Source organism: Platalea leucorodia, assembly GCF_965183815.1.
Source record: "Platalea leucorodia genome assembly, chromosome: 3".
Classification (NCBI taxonomy): Eukaryota; Metazoa; Chordata; class Aves; order Pelecaniformes; family Threskiornithidae; genus Platalea; species Platalea leucorodia.
This window is the reverse complement of record NC_138825.1, coordinates 27,816,253-27,841,019: the sequence shown is the minus strand read 5'-3', so window position 1 is coordinate 27,841,019 and position 24,767 is coordinate 27,816,253.

Below are 24,767 nucleotides of genomic sequence, written 5' to 3'. Positions count from 1 at the left end.
ATCCCCAGCAGTGTTCTCAGATTTTTAGCCCTGCCTCTCCTCCAACACAGCAAGCCCAGACCCTGCTACAATTTCGCACCCTCCAGAAAAACCTACCAGTCAAACTAGCAGCTGAAACTCGTGTTTCCTGCACCTTTCCAGAGAAACGTGTCTCATGGGGTCTGTTCAGCCGCTGATGAAAGGCAGGCTTAAGCATGAAATCCACTGCGGCTCCAGCGGCAGCTCAGCGTCGCTGTCCCCGGTGTGTTGACGCTGGGGGAAAAGGAGGGGCACGCCACACATGCATAGCCAGGCACACACAGTACATCTTCTTACCAGATGGTGCATCAGACCTGTTGGAGTTTAACTTTTAATTAAACTAAGAACTAAGGACCACATTCAGTCACAGCATCGGTTTCCTCCAAACCAGATGTCTGCAACATACCACAAAAATTGTATTCATGTGAGCCCAAACCCAGGCTGCGGGTGGCCGCTGCCCAAGCCTCATATACCATCTCCGCCAGGGCAAGAAGTCTTCTCCAGCGGTGAACTGACAGCCCCTTTGTTCTGGGCCACCATGCCCTGAAAGCCTCTTCTATCCTGCATGGCACTCCTGCAACATGCTGCTGTTGCTAACCTCGCACAGAAAACAACCTAGCAGGAAATGCTCTGTAGGGCTTACCCAAAGCTTCCCAAAGCAGCACGCTTCTTGCCAAGGCATCCAGTAACGGTGCAGTCCATGCATAGTTACCTTAATTTTTCCCAGCAGCTCAGCACGCTGACCAAGATACCCTCTGTGCCGAAATCCTGGACATGCACTCTAGTCCTGGCTAAGAGCAAACTGGCAGAAGGTGTCTGAATCGGTAAGTATCTAAGATACTAGACTTTTGGAAAACAATCTACAAAGCCTTCAAAAGCCCCTGGATAACATTTTCAGTAGGCAGACAGAAACAAAATGAAAAAAGACCAGGCCAAGTTGCATGGCAGCCCTACATCTTTCCTGGAGCCCTGCCTCTAGGTTTCCTTCAGTGCCATACAATGATTTTAGAGAAGCGAGGTCCATAAGGCTCCAAAGAAGCAATAATTATTTAATTTATGTGGGTAAAACCTGAAGCCAGCAGCCTACCTGTAATGTTATTTGTCAAGCAATGGTAACAGACTAGTACAGATTTTTATATCCTGGGCATTGACTCAGTGTCAAATATTTAATGAAAAAAAGAAAAAGAAAAATAAAAAGTAGCTGATCCAAGAACTGGCAATGACTGTACTCAAGGATCCAATCCCTCTCTTGCCTCCAGTCCCCTCCCCATGCTTCACCCTAGCTTTCCACTCCCTCTCTGCCTTTCTCACTTGGAAGATGTTATTGTTTAACATGGCACATTCCCAAGCTGCTAGACCAGGACAGTAAAATTATTCACTGACTTTACTGTACTCTTCTAGCAGTCACTCATTTTTTAAGCTTTCAGCCCTCCTTCCCTCCGCCCCCACCTCCTCTGTTCCCCAATGAAATTCACTTTTTCCCTTCTCTCCCTCCCTCTTTGCTAGGCAGAACCTGGAAAAAAGAAATCAAGGCCAAACTCAACAAAACTACTGCTGCGTAATAGCAGTCCTTTTTCACACACAGATGGTCAGTCAGAAGAATGAGCGCTTTATAAGACGGACATCATGCTGGTCTTTGCAATCCTTCTTCTCCCGGACCTCAGCAGGAGTTTTTCATCACCAAAGTGGATAATAACTCTGTCAGACACCTCATACACACAGGTATTAATAAAAAAAGAAAATACTGTAGTGACTGATTTTACAAGAAACTGGGAATCTTAATGTGATAGTTAAAAATGCGCACGATGATTACGCACAACCAATAGCTATGTCAACAGGGGTTTATAGCAGGTTGCTAATAAGCGGGGAATGCGCTTATGTATACATCTACGGTTTTGCACTTTATTGACAACATTTCCGCAGCCAAAGTCCATGTACCGTTGCATAGTCATAAACATGCACACGTTGTGTGCTTGTAAACGCCTAAGTGGCCATAGACTTCTCCGTGTTTGCATATGGAAACACCATTTGCATGGGCAATAGCAGTTTACAGTACTGCTGTCTGATATACCGCAAGGTGCTAGCAGTTACGCGTGCCTTTATTTCTGAAATTTGGCTGAATCTATAAACAGGCTTAAACATGTTATTTTTTAAAGAAAATTACTTTTTCCCAAAACTGAGTTTTGATGACAAAGAAGGTAGATTCCCATCATTATTAATTAGATGCCAAAGCCTCGGTTTTTCTTGTGATAGATCCAGAGTGTCAAGATCACATATGAAGACACAGACAGCACCAGCATTCGATAACCCAGAAACACAACTCCCTTTGTTTAAAATGGAAAAATATTTTCAGAAGCTCTACAGTTTCCTGCAACAAAAGAAGTAATGCTAAAGAAAATCACTGCAGTAAATTTGAAGTAGGAGCTCTGTTCTGATAGTCATCTTCCTCTTTCTTCCACAAATGGAAATTCTTAGCACTTTTGTAGCTCAGCATTTTCAAATTCAAATAGAATGAAATTATGTGCGAACTCTTGCACTCTCACTTCATTAGTCATTCCCTTCATTAGTCAAATGAGAAGGGGCAGCACTTAATCTTCTGCTCAGGAAAAGTTCTCGCAATAACGTATTTGAGAGCTATTCTGACATTAAAGTTAAAAAAAAATTGTACTTTGTACTTGATCTGATTCAATGATGGCATAAAAAGAGAAATTAAGCTATCTTAGAAGCTCAAAGATGATTCAGATCCCAAAGAGAAATGAATTTGCTGACATCCTTTTGTTACCAGCAGACCATCGCACACTAGGCACTAAACAGTTATGGTGTATGTGAAAGGACAAATCCCTGCTAAGGACATGTGCTTTCCACAGGTTAAGCAGTACCCAGTCTTCAGCCCTCAATCTCCATTCTTCCTTGGACACAGTGGTAAGAAATGTCCTCTTTTCCTACTCTTTTCCTACTCTGGCTACCCCATTTCTCCTGTTCCTCCCTCCCCCAGCCTATGTTTCAGAATCATTTCTTTGCACTACTGAAGTTTCTGAAAAATAAACACCATCAACAGCATCACACTGATGATTTGTGCTCTCCCCTGGGTGCAAAATTAATTCAGTTTTTTGTTCAGAAATTGTCAAAGAGCAGCATATTACCCACCATTAAAGAGATGCATAGACAAAGCTGTGAGCGAAGATTGCCATGAACTGGGCTTTGCTGTGCCCACCTCAGTTTGGTGCTGTCAAGCCTTCAGCTTCATTCTCCAAACGTAATGAAACAAATTAAGTCAGCCTTTTCAGCATCATTCTCACCAATCATAAATTAATTTTTAGTGGCATTTTCCCATGGATTCAATCCAACTGACCCAGATTCCATGCTTCTCTTTTACACCAATCATAAAAATTAACAATAAGTGTTCAAGATGAGATCTCATACATATGGAGCACAGAATAAGATTTAGGAAAGGGTGGTTAAAAGTGTCTAGCCACTGGGGAAAGGAAAAAAAGGTAGTTTAAACAGCAAGTCTCTGAAAGTAATGAAGTTATTTAAAACAAATTTATATTATACTGTAGTACAGCACAAATAGATTATGTATTAACTTTGACTGCACAAAAATCACGTATGCTCCTGTTTTCAATCAGCCTTTTCCAATTTGTAGACACTATTTTTTAATTATTATTAATGACAAGCACTCAGACTTCACCACATCAGCAAAACTCTTATTAAAGGGGGTGAGAGGAAAAAAGAAACTTACCCTAAAGACAGGTTTTTCAGCAACACCTATCTCAGCAACTCGTGAAACCTCCTCTGGCACGGATGGTGCTGACCTCTGTGAAACAGAACGTAGGACCGGGCTGGGAATGAGATTAGCAGGCCAGTCTCAACAGTGAGCAAACCAACTTTTTAATTGAGGATCTTAAACAGGGTAGGAGAAAACAAAGACAACAAAATTTTTCTTGGACAAGAAAATATGTGGAGAAAAGGGAAACGGTGGGTTTCAATATATATTCTCACCTTCTCTCTCTGTATACCTCGGTCTGACAAACTGAATTTCCACTCCTAAGAGCAGCAAATTTTGACGGCTAAAGGTGGGGAAAGTCTAAAAACAGATTGAGGATACATCACCCTATCTCCCACATTTATCAAGCCAGCTTTGGAGAATTTTTATAATCCTACACGAGCTCGAGAGTATTTAACAGGAACTTCTGTGTTTTCTTTCAGAATTTCACTTTTTCTGAGTTCAGTTTCAAAATGTTTCCATCTTAGTATGAAAATAAGGGAGGGTATAAAACAACCCTGCAATGCTCTGGCAACCTTGTGCAAGTCAGAAATACACGTATGTGAATGATCTGACAGGGGCTGAAACCCCAGGCTTGTAAAACCAACCAACAGACTTCAGCACCCTCAGTGGAGGCAGGATTGATCCCTGGCAATCCAGGATTATTCAGGCTGTATTTTTTAAATGGAACAGAGAATGTATTTCAGCTGGATTTTTAATCCAAGAAAACTCTTCTGATTGTAATGGCATTACTACCTTTCTATTTCCCCCTTCACTCCTTCCTTGCTTAGTTCCCTCTGCCAGCAGCTCCCCACCTTGCCCTCCAACACACAATGCTCTTTCTCCAACTCGGCCTCAGACACATAAATTGCTCCGAAAGGCAGGATCCCCAGGCTCTCATGAAGCTCCTGCTGAAGTTAACGAGACTTGGCACAAGATCTTCTTATAGAGAATGATTTGCAAGAGCAGCACCTTACTATTTGAGACAACACAAAAAATCACTTCTCCACTGACAGTTTTCATCCTCGGCTCTAATTTCTACCCAAGTCAGGAATATTTTTTGCTTTATACCTGACTTGACAGTTATTAATACTACTGTGAGTACATACCACCTGACTTTATATGATTTAAAAAGAGAAGAGAGAGCAAAGATAACAGTTTCATTATAAGTTTTAAGTGCTCATAAATCTTTCCACATCAAACCATTCCTGATCTCCCGAGAGGGACTCTCCAAACACTGAAGCCATGCCTATTTGGCAAGAACTACAGACAGGGATTTATTTTTTAGCCTCCTTCGTCTCTACAGAGGGCAAAAATCTTGGATAGAAAACTTTGGTCCAGAAGCCCTTTTCTTTTCCTGCAGCAGTTAGAGGCACAGTAATGGTTTTAATAGAGTTCTCTAATGACTCTATTGCTACTTTTTATGACTATTTCTTGGAGTCATAAAGTGGCAGAGGCAACAATATTGAATCACTTTCTTTTCTGCTGTGAAGAAGGGAGTATACTGAGTCCATGAAGTTATTTCCATTCAAAGCCCAGCATCCAATGCATTTCTAGCTCCTGCAAAACACAGAGTAAAAATTCCTTCTCACCTGTGCACTCTCCTAGTTAACATCAGGAGGTGAGTTCACGCTGCCCAGCTATTTGGGGAGTAATTTCAAAAGTCCCACCTTGACTTCTGTTTTGTGACATTCCAGTGACTGTTCCTCAGAGTGCCTGCGATAGAGCAGATCAATGTCCCCCTGAGCACCTGAGGATCTCGTGCTCTCCAGGGAAGTGCAGAAGTAATGGGCAGCTCCCCAGCCTGGCTTATCCCATCTGTGCAGAGCACAAGGCAGGTCCCTCCAGAGTCACCTCCAGAGGATGAATCAGATCCCAGGTGGGATAAATTGCCCCATCTCTCTTGGCTGACCTTGAAAAGGGTCAACACTCCTAATTTAGGCACTTTAATTTGATGACAAAAGCAGAACAGGATCGTTCTAGACCCTCACACAAGTAGTTTTTCTAATGTCAGGGACCTTGCAACATAAAATAAAGTGAATACTTTTTCACCACAAATCATTACAAAAGTGCAGATTGAGATTGGGAGACCCATACAATGGCTGTAAGGTAAAATCCAAGTTCCACTGAAGGAAACTGATGGAGTTTTTACCGCAGATTTCAATGGCCCTGGAATTTCTCTCCTACTTATGTCCACTTGGCTAGGTTTATTAGCATGAGATCCCCCTGTCTATTCAGTAGAAAACTTATTAACTTTACAAGAGCGTATCTAAAATCGCTATCTAAACCAATCACGGCTGAATACATGTACCTCATTAACCAAAACCAAATGTGTTTTCCTCTACAGTTCAGTTCTTGCTACAGCTGTATTTGCTGGGTTGGAGCAAACTCAGTGACATGGTTCTGTGTTACACTGTACTCTAGCAAGGCATGTCAAAAATGCAAACTGAAGGGTAAAATTATTTAATTTCCAAAATAAATAAGTGCCTTCGGTCAACACTAGTATACAAAAGGCAGGTATTTAAAATTAAGGGACCTGCAGGGCTTCAATTAGCTTTCAAATTATCTCTCTCACAATGTGTACAAATATTCCTAACCAAACTTCACTGAAAAATGGATTCTCAATACTTTTATTTACCTAATAGTTAACACAAGGATAACAACACACATGCAAACTTAAAATAAAAACATATGTGGGGATTTTTTTCCCCAAATAAGAATTTGAAACAGATGTGCTCTTTTAACTGTATTTCTTCACCCAATGCTTTTCTCTTCACTGTTTGTATTTTTAGTGTGGTTTTTTTTTCCAAAGGTACAGTAAGATATAATCCTAATAAATTATTCCCCCTTTTATCTGACAAGCATGGCTTTCAAATAACATATTCTATCTTTATTTCTTGCTGGCATAACTCATTCAAATCAACTGGTGTTTTGCACAAAGGCAGCTGACTGCAGTTCAACTTTAAGCAGGGATACTATTTTCATTAGAATTGTATTTAAAAAATCAACATAACAAAGTTGCAGGATGAAAATATTACAACATTCACCCCTGTTTCTGCCAGTCCTGTATTTTCACATCTTCACTAAACCCATGCTTTTATTGGACACTGCCATCCTACTTCTCTCCTCATGTTTTCAAATAGCAGCACCTAATGTTTACAAGGATAAATTAGCTGTAGCAACTTTTCAGTTCCAGAAACAGAAAATATTGGAAAAGATATTTGATGTGTCCTTTTCTCCTCAAAACTTTATCTGTAACTTTTGCAGAAAAGCATCAAAAATCTGGTAAAGCAAAATTCCATGCAGTAGCGAAACATAAGAGTTATTAAGGAATCAGCTCTCTACCAAATGTACCACTTCTGAATGTCTTCTCTAAGACTTAGATTTCAGGGTATGCTCATCTCACTGCTCTCAGTTATTCAACAGATGATTGACACCAAGAAAGATCCCAATTAGCAAAGAGCAACGTGAATTCCTGTAACAAAATGCCTTCAGATTTGCTTTTATAACAAATAGTCTTCAGATTTTTCAGAGACATTTAATCATGTGAAGCTTCATTAGTACTCACCTGGTCATGAGGAGTCTTGGTCCATCGTTATGATACAAAGTGCCATTGCACGAAAGCATTTTGGTTCAGCATAATCCAATTCCAAATAACACACTCATCTATACAACTTCATATTCAGATGCTCTGAAAATAGATTTAAAACAAGCCCTGTATTTACCAAAAATATATTTAAGGTGTAAAGCCAAGAACCGGTAAGTTAGGAAACATTCCTAAATGTCTACTGGGCCTAAATGGCAGGGTGTGGGTAGCATGGGGCTGCAGGGGCCCTGTGTGGAGGAGGTCTGGGGTTGGTCACCACAAGGTCCTGCTGACTCCGACACCGCTGTGAGCATCCCAAAACTACAGCCTGTCAGGGGAGCCTGTGGCACCTCTGCTCAGACGTAGTTAAAGAAAGCAGCCGCTGGGGCAGGAGACACACGAGGAAGAGACGTGTTTTGAGAAAGAAAAGGAAACAAAATGGAGGGGACATGTGAAAGATGTCATCCTTGGGGACATGGCTGGAGACAGGCTCTCGGAAGGAGGCGCTCCCTGACAGAAGAGGGACACCCTCACGGGACTGAGGTTGTCCCACACCAGGGCGGGTACTCCCCTAAGGGACTGTGGCCCATGGGAGCCCCATACCCCAGCAGGGACACCCCTGAGGGAACACAGCCATGGGTGACCCACACTGGTGCAGAGGAAAACAAGTAAGGAGCAGCAGAAAGACATTAAGCTGGTGACCCCAACCTGCTGTGCCACCTGTCACCTCACTGAGGGGACAGGGAGGCTGTGGGAACACGTGTGGCGACAGGGGGGCTGAGACCAGGGAGGAGGAGGAGAGGAGTCGGACTGAAGCCGAGCCCGGGGAAGGGAGGGGGAAAGGTGTTTCCCTAAGTGTTCATTTAATAGTTTTTTTTTTTCTCAATAGTTGAATGAGTAATTAGAAGTTTATGTTAATTGGCAATAAATTAAATTAAGTAAAATCCCCCAAGTCAAGACTGTTTTGCCTGTGACAAACTTAACACTTAGGAAAATCCTTATCCGTCCCTTTCCACTATTTTCATTTAGCCTTTCCAGTGTATTCGTTACATGACAGGATCTTCAAATGCACAGCTGTAGGCAACCTTCACCACTGAACCCTGCCACATCCACTGTGAGTAATTTAACCATGAGTGAAGAGAAAGTATCTTCATATGACAATGGACTTTTTTTCCTTTTTAACACGCTTACTTAAAATCTTCCAGAAATCAGAATTGGGAATTGACTTCTTAGCATTTTCAATGATATTCCTAGTAGCTTCAAAATATGATATCCAAAAGCATTTTACCACATGATATCAAAGAAGAAATTGCTTTGGTAATAGCTGAGCAAAACTGAAATTTTCAACACCCAGGAAATGACAATGCTTAGGATCATAGAATCGTTTAGGTTGGAAAAGACCTTTAAGATCATCGAGTCCAACCATTAACCCAGCACTGCCAAGTCCACCACTAAACCACGTCCCTAAGCACCACATCTACCCGTCTTTTAAATACCTCCAGGGATGGGAACTCCACTTCCCTGGGCAGCCTGTTCCAGTGCCCAAATAATATTCCAGTGCTTCATATAATTCAGACTTTATAAGCTTAAACATTATTGAAAAATATATTTGAATTCTGATTTCTAAAAAAAGGTGATAATATCATCAAATAAGGTAAGATTTTTTTTAGGGTAGATGTCAAAAGATATATTTCTGGCCCAAATATTCAAACCTCTGGCTTTCTCAGGTCTCTGATTCAAAGCACGTGGCTACAAACACTGTTTTTATCTTTTTAATACTTAACAGTTAAAATATAAATGAAACCGTGTATTTTTTTTTCCTTTGCATTACTCTGAAAAATGCTAGAATATGTTGGTATGGTTTTTGTCCAAGCAAACACATTCTGCTTGGTGTAGACACCTGACAAAATTTAAACATAACAGTTAAAGTCTGGCAAAGCTAAAGTGACTGAAAATAGGGTCTTATTTAATGGAGTCTTACGAGAATAGTTTTATGAAAATGGACAGAAGAGTCAGGCAAATTCAATAACCGGGGTACTTATTAGGACTACGATTAATTTTGATACTGAAGAATAAATTAGAATATTTTGAGAGCTTTGGTGGCCTTGAAGAAGTGCCATTTCACAACAATCAGATAGAAGGGGAAAAAATAGGACCATCTTACAGACCTGGCACATCTCACTCAAAGTTCACAATAGAAAACCAAGCTGCAATGGCCCTACACCAATCAAAAAAACCTATAAAGACTGAGACTGGGAGATGGCACTATAAAAATCGTAATCAGACTCAGGAACCAGACTGAGTGAATTACATGTTGGCCTTTGAGCAGCAAATCAAAACAATCAGCAGAGAAATCCAAGCAGCACTTGAACATTGACCATTGGAAACTAAGAGCAGCAGCAATTCACCGAGATTTTTCATTTTTTTTAAAGTGAACTCAAGTAAAGCTAGTAAAACTCAGCAATTGCTAACATACCACCATAACTACAGGTTTAATAATGTCCCATAAACTTTAAGAACTTGAAATTCATTGCTGCGGAGCAGCTTATACATTCGGTTTGCAACACACCCATTTTCACACTCAAAGACATCAGAAAAGCAGATGAAAGTTTATTTTTCTTTTGATAAAGAAGTTAAGCAGATTTTGGCAGCTTGCCATCAATTTGACCCCATCCCCCAACTTCCCCCCTGCCCAAACACTATAAATTAATCTTACCAAAAAAAAAAAAAAAAAAAAAAAAACCAAAACTGAAAAAAACTTCCAACACTCAAGTCCTTTGGCTGAACCTCTCAGGGGCATATCCCATGGTGACAATCTTTAGTCTTGACTATCTTAGCTGACCTCTTCCCCAAAATTATGCCTATAGTGCAAACTTCTTCTTTAAACCCCAATTCCATTTTCTCTTGGTCTTGATATTACCACCAACCACAATTTCTTATTCAGAGTCTCCAGAAATACCCACTATGACTCTCTTCTTCTGGACTAGCTGCTGGTCTCCACACACACACATTTGCAGAGTAACTTCACTCAGCTGAAGTCACTCCAGGTTTCCACTATGAAACCTAAGAGCAGAGTATGGGCCCTATAAAGTTAGTCCCACAAATTAACAATTAAATCCAGGAATTATGCAGGGAGGAAAAAGTTTTAGTTGATTTTGACTGCAAGGCAAATTAGATGAAGATTTTTATAACTTGTCTGCATAGCAATGAATATACAAACAGTGAACAAATAATACAAGGGGACACCCGCTTTACACACAGATATAAGTGCAATGCACACAGGTTTTCCTAGGCCAGATTTTAACTTAATCCTAAGAATGCTGACATCCCGATCTTCCTTCTGAAAGTTTAACCATTTTTTTCTGATAGTGATTCTGCAACAATTTCCTACAATGCTAAATCCCCAGCTTCCTCGCTCATATAAGCAAGAGCCTGAAATGATTTTTCGGGACAGACTGAAAATGGAGGAAAGTTTCAGAGTTTCTAGTAAGTCTGAATTTTGTGAAACAAAAAGCCGGTTGTTACATCACTCTATGAAAAAATATTTATATTGGCCCTGGCTTTAAGGTTACATTTCTCAGTTCATGAAAGTGGCAGGAAACATGCAGAATCTAATCAAGAGATAGTCCACAAGGCTTGTTAAATGAAATGTTAAATAAAGACTTGTTATGAAAACAAAAAGATGCAACTCAGGAAATGAGCTTGGTCATCTCACAACTCTCTGTTGTTCCACAGCCAAGCATTGGCTAAACATTAGATAATCATTATAAACAAGACACAGGGAAAAAACTGCATTCAGGATTTACCCTAAGTAAATTTGAAAAGTACCTAAATGACTTATGAGCCTCAGCTTTATTTTTAAATCTGACTTAAAAGACTAATTCAGACCTTAATGAAAACCAGGGAATGTAGGCTTCCAAGTCACACACTTTTGAAGGATTTACCTAAAATCTAAAATACAGTTTTATGCATGAGCCAGAAAAACCTGCAAGAAAAGATATTTACAAAATGTGAACTCAAATACAAGAAAAATCTTTTCACATGGAAGAGTCCTTCTTTGAGGAGGAAACTCTTTTTATTTTTCAATGCGGAAGGTCAGTGTTACTAGAAAATAAATAACATGAAAGAGGTGGAAGAGGACAGGGGAAATTGCTCTGCAGAAGAAAAACAAAGAACAGCAGTCACAAACTTCTCATGAACTCCTGAACTACCAAGTTAACCAAGGCAATCTATTGCTATCCTCCATATTCCTGGTCCAGCCCTTCTTTCATTTCTTTGGCCTCGTTGCTGTAACTGTCGTACATCTGTAAGAGTAAACTATATATTAGCACAGTGAATATGATCTCTGAGTTTCCAGTGGGGTTCTCAAACTGGTACACATCAGTCTGAGACCGAGCATTTCTTCAGATTATACAAGTGCAACAGCAGTGTCTTGTATTAAGATTGTTGCCTCTGTTTTTATTTGACAGCATGACTGCATTCACATTTGGGGGAAAGCCTGTACAAAGGGATGGCTTTTGAGCTTGGCTCCCATATGCGCTCTTAGCTCCTAAAATGGTGAAATTAATAGCTATTTTTATTTCATCTGGCAGGGAGTTTTGCAGTCAATGTAGGATTGCATCTCCTGTGACCACAGGGTTTCTCGGATTTCCCAACAGTTTAATTGCTTTATGCTACGTGAGGCTGCATTTTCAGAGAGAGAAGGAGCTATCTCATACAGCCAGAGGTCTGCAAATCAGCCAGCATTCTTGAAACGCAGTCTTTGTTCAGTGACTAGTAGGAAAAGAAAATTAGTAAAGGTTCATTGGATAAAGAACCATCACCAAATAAAGAGCTTACGCTTAAAAATTATTATCAGTCTGATAAAATTAATGAAGCAAAGCAAGTTTAAAGCAAAAACTAAAATTTTCAGCAAAAGCTTGACTATGATGGAATGATTTAAGTATCTTCAGTATCTTCATTGCCGACATTAAAATTCCATAACCCCTTGATTTCTAGAAGGGGAAAAAGGGGAAAGGGGAAAAAGACAACCAAGTGAGTTGGTTGTCTGGACAATCAATGAAACCTGGACAATCAATGAAAACAAATACTTGGTTTGTTTTTACTTTCCTCTCTTCCTGAATGAATTAATGAAACTGTTGAACTTTGGCCTCTTCTTCAGGCTACAGCAGCAAGGAGACTGGCTGACTTGATATCCCCCGCAGCCCACAGCAGTGCTGGTGGAAGATTTTAACGTGAGAACACTGTGTGCTCGTTTGGCATTGCATTCCCTAGAGGGGATATGGTAGACAGTGTATAGATTAAATTTAGCTAGAATTGGACATTAAGAAACACATACTTGGTGCCTTGATAGTAGAGATCAAGAGAGGTCACTCTACACTTGGTTTCCTTTGTAGGTTTATAATGCCTTTGCCTTTCTCATTCTTTTTTTAGTTTTTATGGCATAATTTTTGCACATCAGACAACCATTTTGTCTTTCTTAGTGATGCTAGTTAGGCAATATAGAAAGCTTGTGTCAGGAAAATAATCAGGATTCTCTGAAGCACTCTTGAAGTCCTTTCAGCATGCCTCATAATTGATTTCAAGTGTCTGATGAAAAGTCAGGCCCTGTAACACAACTTTTCCTTCGGCTTCAAAATCAGATGAAGAAAAATTCCTGCTGTAGGAAAATCAAAACTTTGGGTCTGAAATGAGAGTTTTCATGGATTTTCTGTTTGTACGTGAAATGCCACTATTCAGAGGTATCCTCAGCATTGCACCAGCTAATAATAACACAAGGATGGTGATCTGCAGGCGCTGCTTTGCAGGCAATAAAAAGGCTCGCTTTTAAAGTGCGGTGCCAACAACAGTTTCAGGTCATTTCCCAACTGGCTTTTCCTGTCTGGTATGCCTTTCAGAGTTTTGGCTCTGTTGACACTGCAGGTTAAATGAAACAAAAAATCCAAACAGAAGCCACAAAACTCAGCAACTCAGCCTTTTTGATCTATCTAAGTGTTTTTAAGCCTGCTCATCACCATAGGATCCAAGTGCCCTTCTTCACATTTCAGTGTTTCCAAAAGGGTCAAGCCATGGTAAGACCATAATGCTTGAGTGGTTGTTGCAAGAAAAAAAATTGCTTTAGAGAAGAAACAAGTCCTCTTCTCCAGAAATAAACCCGAACAGGACAAATTAAAGGTGGAATAGGACAGAAAAGAAAGGGCTGTTTTTCCTTGGCAAAAAGATTAGTAGAGTTGGCAGCATATGGAAGCAGAGTTGTAAAGAGTTGGAAGAAAACGCTTTCCTCTAACCTTGGAGAGTGAAGAGGTCACAGTTCTTTCAAAGGGCTTCCCTTGGGATAATGTGAATATGGACCATCCCATACTTCACAGATTGAATAACCATCTGAAAGTACAATAATTTGAGGTAAACTAAGATTAGTTTCTTGCATTGACATCTGCTTGGAAAATAACATGGAAAATCTAGTGCAAGGGTCACTTGGCTTGTAATGTTAATGATAATACTGCCAACATCCAGTACCAATACAATGAGTAATTTGTAAAGATTTCGCATATTACATCCTGCTTAATAAACTCAAAGGTTTGAACATGACAGCATATTGTAATGTCTGATCTCTGAATCTGAATTCTCTCAGTGCCAGGAGGCACACAAGGCGCGAACATCGTTCTTCCACTTCAATCGGTCTGTGGCTGCGTGCTCTGGAGTCCCAAGGGCCACAGCGCAGTCTTCTGTTGTTTTTTTCCTCAATACATGACTGATCCAGCTCCATCTCCTCCTCCTCACTTCATTACTGATTTTCTCCATCTCCGCCATTTCGTTTTTTTTTTTTTTAAATTGCGTTGGTTCGCAGCACCTTCTTCAATTTTATCCGGTGCACCCTCCAGAGAGGGATCCCCTATCCACCAACCAGGGGACGCGTCTTCTAGCCGTGCAGCCCCAGCCGAAGGTATTGTAATGTAGTAACATAATATTGTAAATTTGCAGAGCCAGATTCAACCCATAAGCAGACCCAACGTTGATTTCGGCATACGTGCTTACTGCAAGCTGAATGAATAATCTGAATATATACTTGGCTGAATACATCCTAATCCAACTATATATGCAATGAAAAAAATTTGTGCTGTTTCCTTCTGGTTATTTTACGTAGTCATGTAATAAATGTATTTTTTCATACGTATTTACACCTAGATTTTGGGAATGAGAAAAGTATGCATTCAACTGCAAGGCAAGATAATTGAACTTTGAAGACCTGGCAGGCATGCTTTAGTTAGCATAAGTTAACAGAAGCACAGTCAAGGCATTCATTCAAAAAAGGCACAGTAACTTTGGGATGAAGGGAAAGTAGACAAATGAAAGATAAGACCTGCTTGAGTAACCCAATATAGCCAAATAATAATTTGCACAAACTGGTCGAGGGGACAATGGAGAGAGGAACAGGATAAGCAAGCATCAACTATGGCACCAGGGAGAGGCAAGTTAGTACCAACTTCTTGATTCCCTCCAGCAAATTGCTAGACTGATCACCCACTAGAGTACCTAAAAAACATCTCTCTGTCCATCTTACACTGTTACTTGGGGAGTCAAAATGAACACCCAGGATAAAAATCCTGATTCTGGGAGTCCCATTGGCAAGATTTTATCATATATCTTCCGAGAAAGAGGGAAGTTTTCCATTTCCGCTGGGACAGGCTAACCACCACTGTCATCTCCTCCCTCCTACCGAACACCTGATGAGACTGTGGTCAGGGCAGGAACTCATCTGGAAGGACCACAGACTGGGCGTAACACCAGACAATCCCTACGCTGCCACAAGATATAAATGGAGAGGCACAAAAGAAATAGACATAGACTAACAGTTCCTGTTCTTGCTCCAAAAATGGGTTAATTTGCTGTGTGGAGACTGAAAGTTTCCTCTAATAGCAGAGTTCCTCTGTCAGTAGCAAATGTGGGACAAGTGACCCAATGCTACTTTGCTATCCAAGATGCAAGCATTCCTCTTTGGCCACATAGAGAGAGCTGGTGGAGGCAGAGGGGGAAGCTGGGCAGTGCGGAGAGATGGCTTGCTAATCCTGTCAGGAGGAAAAGTGTTTCATGTCACTCAACAGCATCTCCACAGGGCAGTTACGGGAGAAGCGCTGACAGCCTCTGAAAGGAATCGCATCCAGTCGTCCTCCAGCAGGAAGAGGTTGGCTTTGACACGAAGCTTATAGGGTGGAGATGAAAGTGGGGGGAAGGGACCTCCAGGCTCCATGTAGGATTTCACCTTCCTCTATCCCACGAGGAGACGGAAGAGGAACGCATTAGCAGTCCCGACTGCTTTCACCTAGTCTGTCCTTTCTGACCCCTTCACCAAGCAGTTCTGTATCTCTCTCATTCCTCGCCTTTCAGAATTTAAACTTGCTAACCCTGCTGCCAAAAATAAAGACAGAACTAATATGAGGGTTGAAAGCAATTTCAACATAAGGAAGAGCTGCAGGGGGACAGACCGGGGATTCTTGCCACATGACACGGAGTTCGTACCATACCACAGCACACGCTGATAAGTACATTTTGCAACCGATTTTACAGACTTGTCCTGCTTTTCTTTAGAAAACATTTAGTCAGGCTTTTTCAAACACTAGTGCACTTGAATGATTTTCAGCAGTACAAGCAGTAAAGAAGTGGAGACAAAGAGGTGAAACATCTACAGAAAGGATGAAGTCACCCAAGACATCAATGGGGTTAAATAACAATGCACTTAACTCATATAATAAATGTCTGTATTGGCACAGAGTTACCATCTCCAATGTACAAATCAGAAAGTGTACAAAATGAATGCAATTTACCTTCTACTTAAAAGCAACAACTCCTTACTGAGTGCATGGGATTCACCATCACCACACCATGCCAGACCACTCCGAGGGACGGGGTATTCCCAAGGACAGGGTGATCAAGGACCTCAATCCTCCTCCCAGAAGACATTTTGAGAGTCATGTTTTTAAAACACATAGGTGTCTAGGGTTACAGATGGGCATCTGGATTTTTACACAAGGTATTCCTAACTGTCTAGGAGGTTTATACAGCATTTTTACTGCAGCACACTACTTTCTGCCATTCCCTCTGTGGCAGCAGCCACACATCCCTCTCAAAGACCCTTGTCCTTCTCTTCTAGGCCCTCAGCACCCCTTTAAAGGCAAGAATTATTGCCTCAAAAAGCAAGTGAAAATTGCTTTTTTCTGATACCGAATGACAACACAGAAAACAGCCCCTTGGTAGGGAATAAAATTCAGAGGTCCAGCTGCTCCTTTGCTTCAATTGTACTTCAACATCACGTTTTCCCCCCTTTGGTGGATTAAAGCTGAAAGGCTTTACAGGAGTCATGTCTGTTACAGTAATGTAAACAATAAATAATAATAGGAAAGAGAAAGAAAGACTGATTTATTGAAGGCTATTCACTTCCATAAAGTAAATAACTGAATTTTCCATTTAAGTGGACATTTTTACTGCCAAATAAATCTCCTTGCACAGATATGAGAGGAGCAGAGATTTCATGTAGCACATAGAAAAGTTAGAGAAATTCAGATAATGCAAGTGAGCACACAGGGCCAGACTCTTGATGGATACTGCTGTTTTACACCAACCTAGGATTGTTTATATATTCGTCTGCCATTAAATGATAATATTATACACTAAGATATGGCAGAAATAAACAAATTGCTTTTGAGTAAACAAAAAAATAGCCACATGCCTGTTCAGCAGCCTTCACATCATGAAAACTCTGAAGAAGTTGATATTTTTTTGCCCAAATAAGGACTACCAAGACTTTGGAAGTAAGCCCCTAAAGTCAGGCACTCCATCTATTTTTATGCTTCTAAATGTCCTGCTCTGAAAAACATTTCAGTACCCAGCAGTTCCCCTGGACCACAAAGAGAAGTGGCATTTTTCACCACTGGATCACTGATCTTCCTTTGCAGATTCTGATGGAGATGGGTCTGTGGACTGATATGCACATCCAGAATCAGAGTTCAGGTATGTTCAGTATTGGCCACTACTTGCGTCATTGTAGAAGTTGTCCCACAGCACCAGCAGCCAAATTATTGTTACCGTACAGGGGGCCCCACTGTAAATGAGAATGGACTGATAGATCTGACGGACCACCACAAGAACAATATTTGCACCTGGTTTATTACCTGAATCAGGCGCTATATTTGGTCCCATCCAGTTTCTAGTGAAGAAGACAGCAACCTGAGTTTCTTATCACTTCTGAAAAACATTCAGGCCAAAACCTGGGGTCTTCTCCTTAATAGTCTTTGCTGATTTCTGCTCTGCAGTTTCTATATGGTGCAGTGGTAGTAATAATACCATTTCCTCAGTCTCTGTGGATTCTTCCAACAACCTAGAGAAAGGGAATTTAAGAACTACAGATATGGGTACACCTAAAACATGAGAACTCGGGAGTGATTTGGAAAGTTTCATGTATGTGAAATAATTGAATTCACACACCAGTGACTTTTACCTCAAAGGATGGCCACACAAAATGCTGAGTGTGATTCTGAACTGCTGAGATACTACTGCACTTACTAGATTGCCATCTGATCTGATGGATAGTCTTAACAATTTCATGGAATGTGTTATATCCCTCAGGCTTAGAGTGAACTTTGACGGGTCACAATTTTAAAGCTCCAAAACTTGAATTTGTGGAACAGATTTGCAAATCTAAAAACTTTTTTGGTTGAACAAAACGAGAGAATAAGACAACTATGGAGGAGAGAGTTAGGGAGAGGAAAGAAACACATCCTGCAGTTTTTTATATTTGTTTTACTGATTCACTTAATTTTATTTTCAGTTAGTTTAAACACCTACCTCTGAGGCTTCTTCTATTTGTTTTCTTAAAAATTAGTAGTCCTTATTTAACATTGAAGAGCTAGTTAAGATTATTGATTATCCAGGTACAAATACAATGGATCTTCCAAAACATATAGTAGCCTTTTTTATTCTTGGCTGATCTATTTCAAGAGCTGTCCCTGTTTTGTGACCACATACAACAAACCCACATTTCTGTAGCCAGATCAAGCGGATTGTGAACTTTTCTCTAGACTTGGAGCAGGATTTGAAGTCAGAGAGTCAGAGTGATGAAATTAAAATGCAATAGGACATTAGTTCACTGAGTTCATGTACCAGCGAAAATCTGTTTTAAGATTTGAAACTGAAGTTAAAAGCACAATAAAGATACAAATTCCTGCTAATCTGAAACTTTCTCTTTCTCACCTTGTCATAAAAGCCCTTTGTGCCTGTAACCACAGTCCCTTATCTCTCTTCCAGACTCTGCCAAAAGGAAGCTGACACCTCATCAGAAGATATCTGGGGAGAATGGTACTGCTTGAATCCTGCCTGTATCTTCAGAATGATATTTTAGTCTTCAAGGCATGGCAAAGGATTTCCACAGGCAGATGGATCAGCAGAAAACGTAACCAAACAGCTCATAAACAACGTCCTCCTCATAACCAGCTCATTGGTTTTCTGTTTCATGTTCTTACTTTTAAGACTTCATCTGTGACTGTATCTTTGCCTAATACCTGTGAATTTCATTTCCCTAGCTGCTACCCTGGAATTAGAACTGATTTAATAATTATTGTAAATGAAAATAGGTTTTCCTTTCACTGCAAATATTACTCTGGTTTTGCAGTTGTAGTTGCATAACTTTACAGTATTAAATGTTAGCTATCCCACTTAGAAGCAGCTAAGCACTATAGTTTTTCTAAGAGATCAGAGTAGGCAAAGTCAGTCACTGCTGAATGCAAGACTTAAGCCTACTTAGCTACCGTGTGGTAGAAATCTGTAGCGCCTGTAGGACCTTGCAGGGTAGACTTAGCAGGCACCAGTTACACTGCAGTAAAAAAAAAAACCCACCCTTTTGCAGTAAAAACATACACATAGCCACTTCTTTCTTGCTTTCTTATTCTTTAGCTATATTTCATTTTTCCACATGTTTACATAGCATTTCTGCAAAAGAAATCTTGGACTTTTAAGATTTTTGCACAGTCACTGGCTTTGACTACTTGTTATATCAAAGTGCAACTTTTCATTGATGCCCCTTTACTACAATTCTTGATCCAAAATAAACAGTTCAGCAGGAACACAGATAGTGATGCATATAGAATAACGGAAAATGAATGACAGATAATAATGATCTTTATTCAAGAACATCTTTTACTCTGCATGGCACAGTCATTAAAAATAATGTTCTCCTAAATACTCAGGAGAAATGAGACTCAGAGTTAGCAAACCATTTAAGCATGTGCTTACCTTTAAGCCTGTAGAAAGTCTTACAAATGTTAACTTGAGTAGTCATGTGCCTGGAGTTAAGCATGCTTAGAAATACTTCACTGGACTCAGAGCCAAAACCTGCTTGCATTATGGTTTGGGAATAGCAAAGGAGAGAGAACAAAAGGAACAGTTATTCAGAATTTGGACAAATAGCTGTAAATACATTTTTTTGGTGTTATTAAGCCAATATTGGCTCTGCTTAGAACGCACTGACTAAACACACAGTCCTAATAATCACAGCTGAAAAACACAGACCATGGACATTTATTGATTTAGACAAGATCACTCCGCACAGGAGAGTGAGCCTCTAGTTTTACAGACCTTTTAATTCCCTGTACACCATTCCTTTCCCTTTTACAAATCTCCTGCTGTGAAACTCTAATGCACTCTTGAGACACTAGAAATCACGGAACTAACTCTGTAAACTGTCCATCAGCCAAAAGAAGAAGCAACTCCCAAGACCAAGGAGTTTAGGTGTTGTTATCCATGCTATGTTTTTGTCCAAGGAACAAAGCAACAGAGTCACCACATACCCCCAGAAACTGAAATGCTATTGCAATAGAGATAATAGCTGCATACCGTTATTGTTTCTGTTGGTGTTAATCTTTAGTCACCTCCTACCCCCAAAAAAGGTCCCTAATATCTGGTGTGTCTACTGGCCAAAAACGTCATTTCTTATTTTAAGCAAATCCAACATTCCATGCAAATGGAAGTAATTTCTGCAGTACAAAAAGTCCTTTCAGAAAACACTGAATTGATTAGTATTATGGAAAGTGGAACTAATTACTATAGTGATATAACGAAAAAACAAAGCTAGAAATTAAAGCCATCCAATTCTTGCGAAAAATGACAGCGCATTTCCCACATATGCAGTCTTTATGCACGCTCATTAAAAGGTATAAGCAAGATAATCACATATCCCCTATCTAACCCATAAAGGCATGCCTCTCTGCAAATCTTTAAGGACCAAGGGTGTATCAAAAGCCTGTACAAAATGTTCATGCCTAGGCTTGAATGCTCTTCAGGAACTCACCAAAAGGGCTAGTTTACCCCCTAAAAATGAGGTTCACTAGCACAAGCCTTATCTATCAGTCAAGCCCCATGCAAGCCTGAGGCAGAGACCTTTTGCTGGCCCTTCACTCCATGGTAAATTTCACCTTTGGAAAAGAGAGGCCATGGGCTCGTCTGAACAACACGTGCCCCTTTTTTTGAAGGAAGACTGTCAAGGCCAGAGGGCCAACTCATTAACCTACCCCCCAGCAGTCCCATCTGGATGGTCTTATCTGTAGGAATTCGGTCGTTCATTTATTTTTTCAACCACTATTTGTGACAGTTTCTTAAAAAGCAGACTCATGACTTATTATTAGCACATGGGCAGGTCAGCGCACAGGTTTATTTGCTGTTAACCAACATCCTAACATGCTGTGTTTAAAATTTCCAAAGGGACTATGAATAGGTTGTAAAAGTAGGAAGCTGAATTCCTGAAGGTAAGAGCTTACGATGGGACCACTGTCAAAGCAAGTCATATTTTGCTCCGATAATCCACAAAAAATGCTATGCAAAGACATATAGTTCATACACACGTGAATTCCTGACAATTCCCTTTTTAAAGGTGCTTTGATGACTGGCCTGTAATACTTCAGCCGCGCTACTTAGAGAACACCAGGAAAATAAGCAAGCCTTAAACTTTGAAAATGTACAATCCATCCAGAAAAGGTAAAAGAAGGGGAGAAGCAAGGGTCAGGAGAGAGGCGGGGAAGGGAAAGAGGTAAGAGAAAAAGAGAACTCTCCCCCTAAAGCATATGCAGCACAATGCCTGCAGGCTATTAGTTAGAATAAATACTCCCATCACTCTTGTCAGGGGCAAGCCCCAAGCACAGGGATGTGACCTGTAGGACACTGGCGGGAATGCTTAGAAGGGAAGATCCCATTTTCTACCTGGGATGTCTATCAGATCCTAGGTTATTCAGAGGTTCACCAGTGGAAACACTTGCCAAAGTACCTGTCCCCCTTATTGGTGACATACACTGTACGCACACAGCTGGACACCACACCCCAGGAAATTATTCCTAGTGAAAGGAAAAAATACAGAATCACCTCCAGAAAAGATATTCCACTCGCTTGCTTTCATCTTGTGCAGAGCACTGAAAAGTCTGGAAAGAGATTAATGTCTGTTATACAGGGATTTACACATTTCATCCAGACAATTGACTTAAATTTCAAGCATGAGTCCAGAATTGATCATTTATCAAGTTAATCTTCATGATGTATTTAGTGTCTAACCATAATACCTTCAATTGCTTTCACAGTCTGCAGAGCACTAGGCAGGGTGAGAGCACCTGTTAAGAATCAAGAAGTGAAAAAGAGCTATGCAGTAGATTGAAGTTATAAATATTCACCCCGATCCTGCAAATGCTTGGTATCCACTGAGCACCAGTGTGAATGAAGCTACAACTGGCTGCCTTAGTGGTCTGATGATTGTCTATCTGTTCCAAGCACGGACCACCTTCTTAGTTCATTGAGAGGCACGCAAAAGGATTAAATGCTCAGCGTGGTCCTCTATTTCTATCCTAACAAAACAAAAGAGCCAACGAAGATAACTTGATTACAGCATTAACTTAAATTGTTAGGATATCCAGCGGCTTCCTTTCACCACTAGTGCCTTGATGTTCAATCAGCACTAAGAAACTTTTTGTTTTGATTGTCATTTTTTGTAACGCTCCTGCCAAAAGCAAGGAAAAAAAAAATCTTAATAAAATCACAGACTAGACATCTCTCCACCTTCACATACAAGATGATAGATTTTTAAATCATGAGCTCTTCCAGCCAGTTAAGAGTCAGAATCTTATTTTTGAATGAATGAAAGAAAGCATAATTTCTCAAGTAATATTCTGACTTCAGCAGCGCTAGGTAACACTGTGAAAGCTCTGACCAAAACCAAAGATTTAGTAAGTAAACATCTTTAAAGTTAATTAGTCATTTCCCAGTCAAAGTTCTGCATCTTAAACTTCAAAACTAAATATTTTAAATACATTTCCTTTTTGTTAAACTGAGGTACAAATAATAGAGAAAACACTCAAAACTGTACGTGGGGTTTAAAATACAAATCCTGATGACTTGTGATAAAATCTGTGCTCCTAAATCTCTTGAGCGTATTTTCAAAGTTTTGCCTGCTTTGTGAACGACCGCTGTCCATTTTTAACATCCGCTTTGCCTTTCCAGCTATCCTTTCCACGTATTTTATCTAATTTCATTTTCACTGAATCTTTTATCTAAATCAGCTTAACTGTCAACAAAGCAGGCAAACTGCTAATTCTTGAAAGCAAAGGGTTCTGTCTCTGCCATCGTAAGTCTAGAAGAGTGGACCTGCAGGCCAGTTTCTTGGCTGCCTGTAATCATCACACATCAATAGCTGTCACTGGAAAGGTGCTGAATTACAATACTACATGCTGGGGGGAAAAATGACCCCTTAGATCTCTAATTAAATCACCGTCTTCCCTCCCTCTAGCTCTACCCTTTCATTTGATGACCACTTCCAAAATCAGTGGGAGGAGGGGTACAGAGGAGGCTTTTTTTTGCCAACCCCCATGTCAAGAGAGGTGATTTTTCATTCTGATTTTGTACAACATCTTGAGACAACAGAATCCTGGTTAAAGACAGAGGGTTTTCAGCATTCCTGTAATCCATAATTCAATTAACAGACTTGGAGGCCATTGAAGTTATTCTTTGGTATCGCTGTGTGAAGAGTTGGGGTGCTGTAGCTATACGGTCACAGATCCAGAATAATACAATTATTTCCATTCCAGACTTCAAAGATCAGCATTTATATACTGAACAATTGTAATGGAGTGTTTTAATTACCCAAATGAATGAGATGCTCACATTCAAAATCACTGCTGCATGGATTGTCTAGACTGTACTTAGACATGACATTTTGCTTTCAGCTCAGTAAGCCCAAGTACAGATCACTAACACGTGTGAAAGTCAGAAACCGCAGAGGGACCAAACCTATAAATTTGCATTTGTACATTTCTTAACTCTCTGGGGTTGGTTCTGGGTTACCTCTGATAAAAAAAAAAAAGGAGGGGGGGGGAGATCATGTCAGAGTGAAAATTCACACATCTGGGTAGCAGGGAAACAATGCTGCTTTGTCCATTTATACTGAAGAATGGGGTTTATTTCAAAATAAGAAAAATATATAGGTTCTGTATTAGTTATCAGTAATTTGACAAATAGCAAGAAGTACAAGCTAGGCTATGCAAGGTAGATGAAAGCTACTTTGGCCTGACTTTTGCTTTCTTTTCTGAACTGCCGCTTCACTAAGTGGCAAGCAGCAGAGGTCAGAGGCCAAACGAAAAGGATAAGCGTCAATGGGAGGCCCTGTGGTGTGACACAAGTGCATAGTGGTATATTGTCCACAGCCCATGAAGAACTTGTCAACAGCTCAGTGAGAATCCCTCAAAGGAGCGTCTACGGTTTCATTGCATCCTCCTCCCTGGAGGCGGTGGCAGATACCCAGGGAAGGAACAGCTATATAAGCAAGATGGCTCTCTAGGAGCTCTGCTGTCTTCTACTATTTGTTTTTATTTATCAGCATAAAAATTATCAGTAGAAAAATCTTCCAAATAACTGTAAAGTTCTATACAAGCAAGAACTGCTAGAAACAGGTTAGGCTAAAAATTAATTCCACCTTAGAAAGCTACCTGTGAAAAACAAATACAAAGAATACTTGCTAAATTGGCTCACGCTACATTAAGCCCCTGCAAAATCTTCTTGCGACAGCCCAATGTCCGGTCTTCTGTTCTCCTGTGAAACCTGAACTTACCTAAGCAGCAGACCAGGCTTTGAGGAACCAGAATTTCCTGAAAGGGAAATAACTAAGACACAGCGTCCTTTTCAGGAAAAATTAATTATCAAGTTATCCTCTGAAATCCAACCTCTTGCAACAGGCAAGCTCTCATTTAATTTGTTCTCAGCACTGAAGTTATCAAGGACAGCATAAAGAGCATTTACTGCTAAATGAAATTGGTCAGATTTTTCAATCCCGGTGTAGAGCTAACGGAGTTGAACAGAAGAGAATTTGTCTCAGCGTTA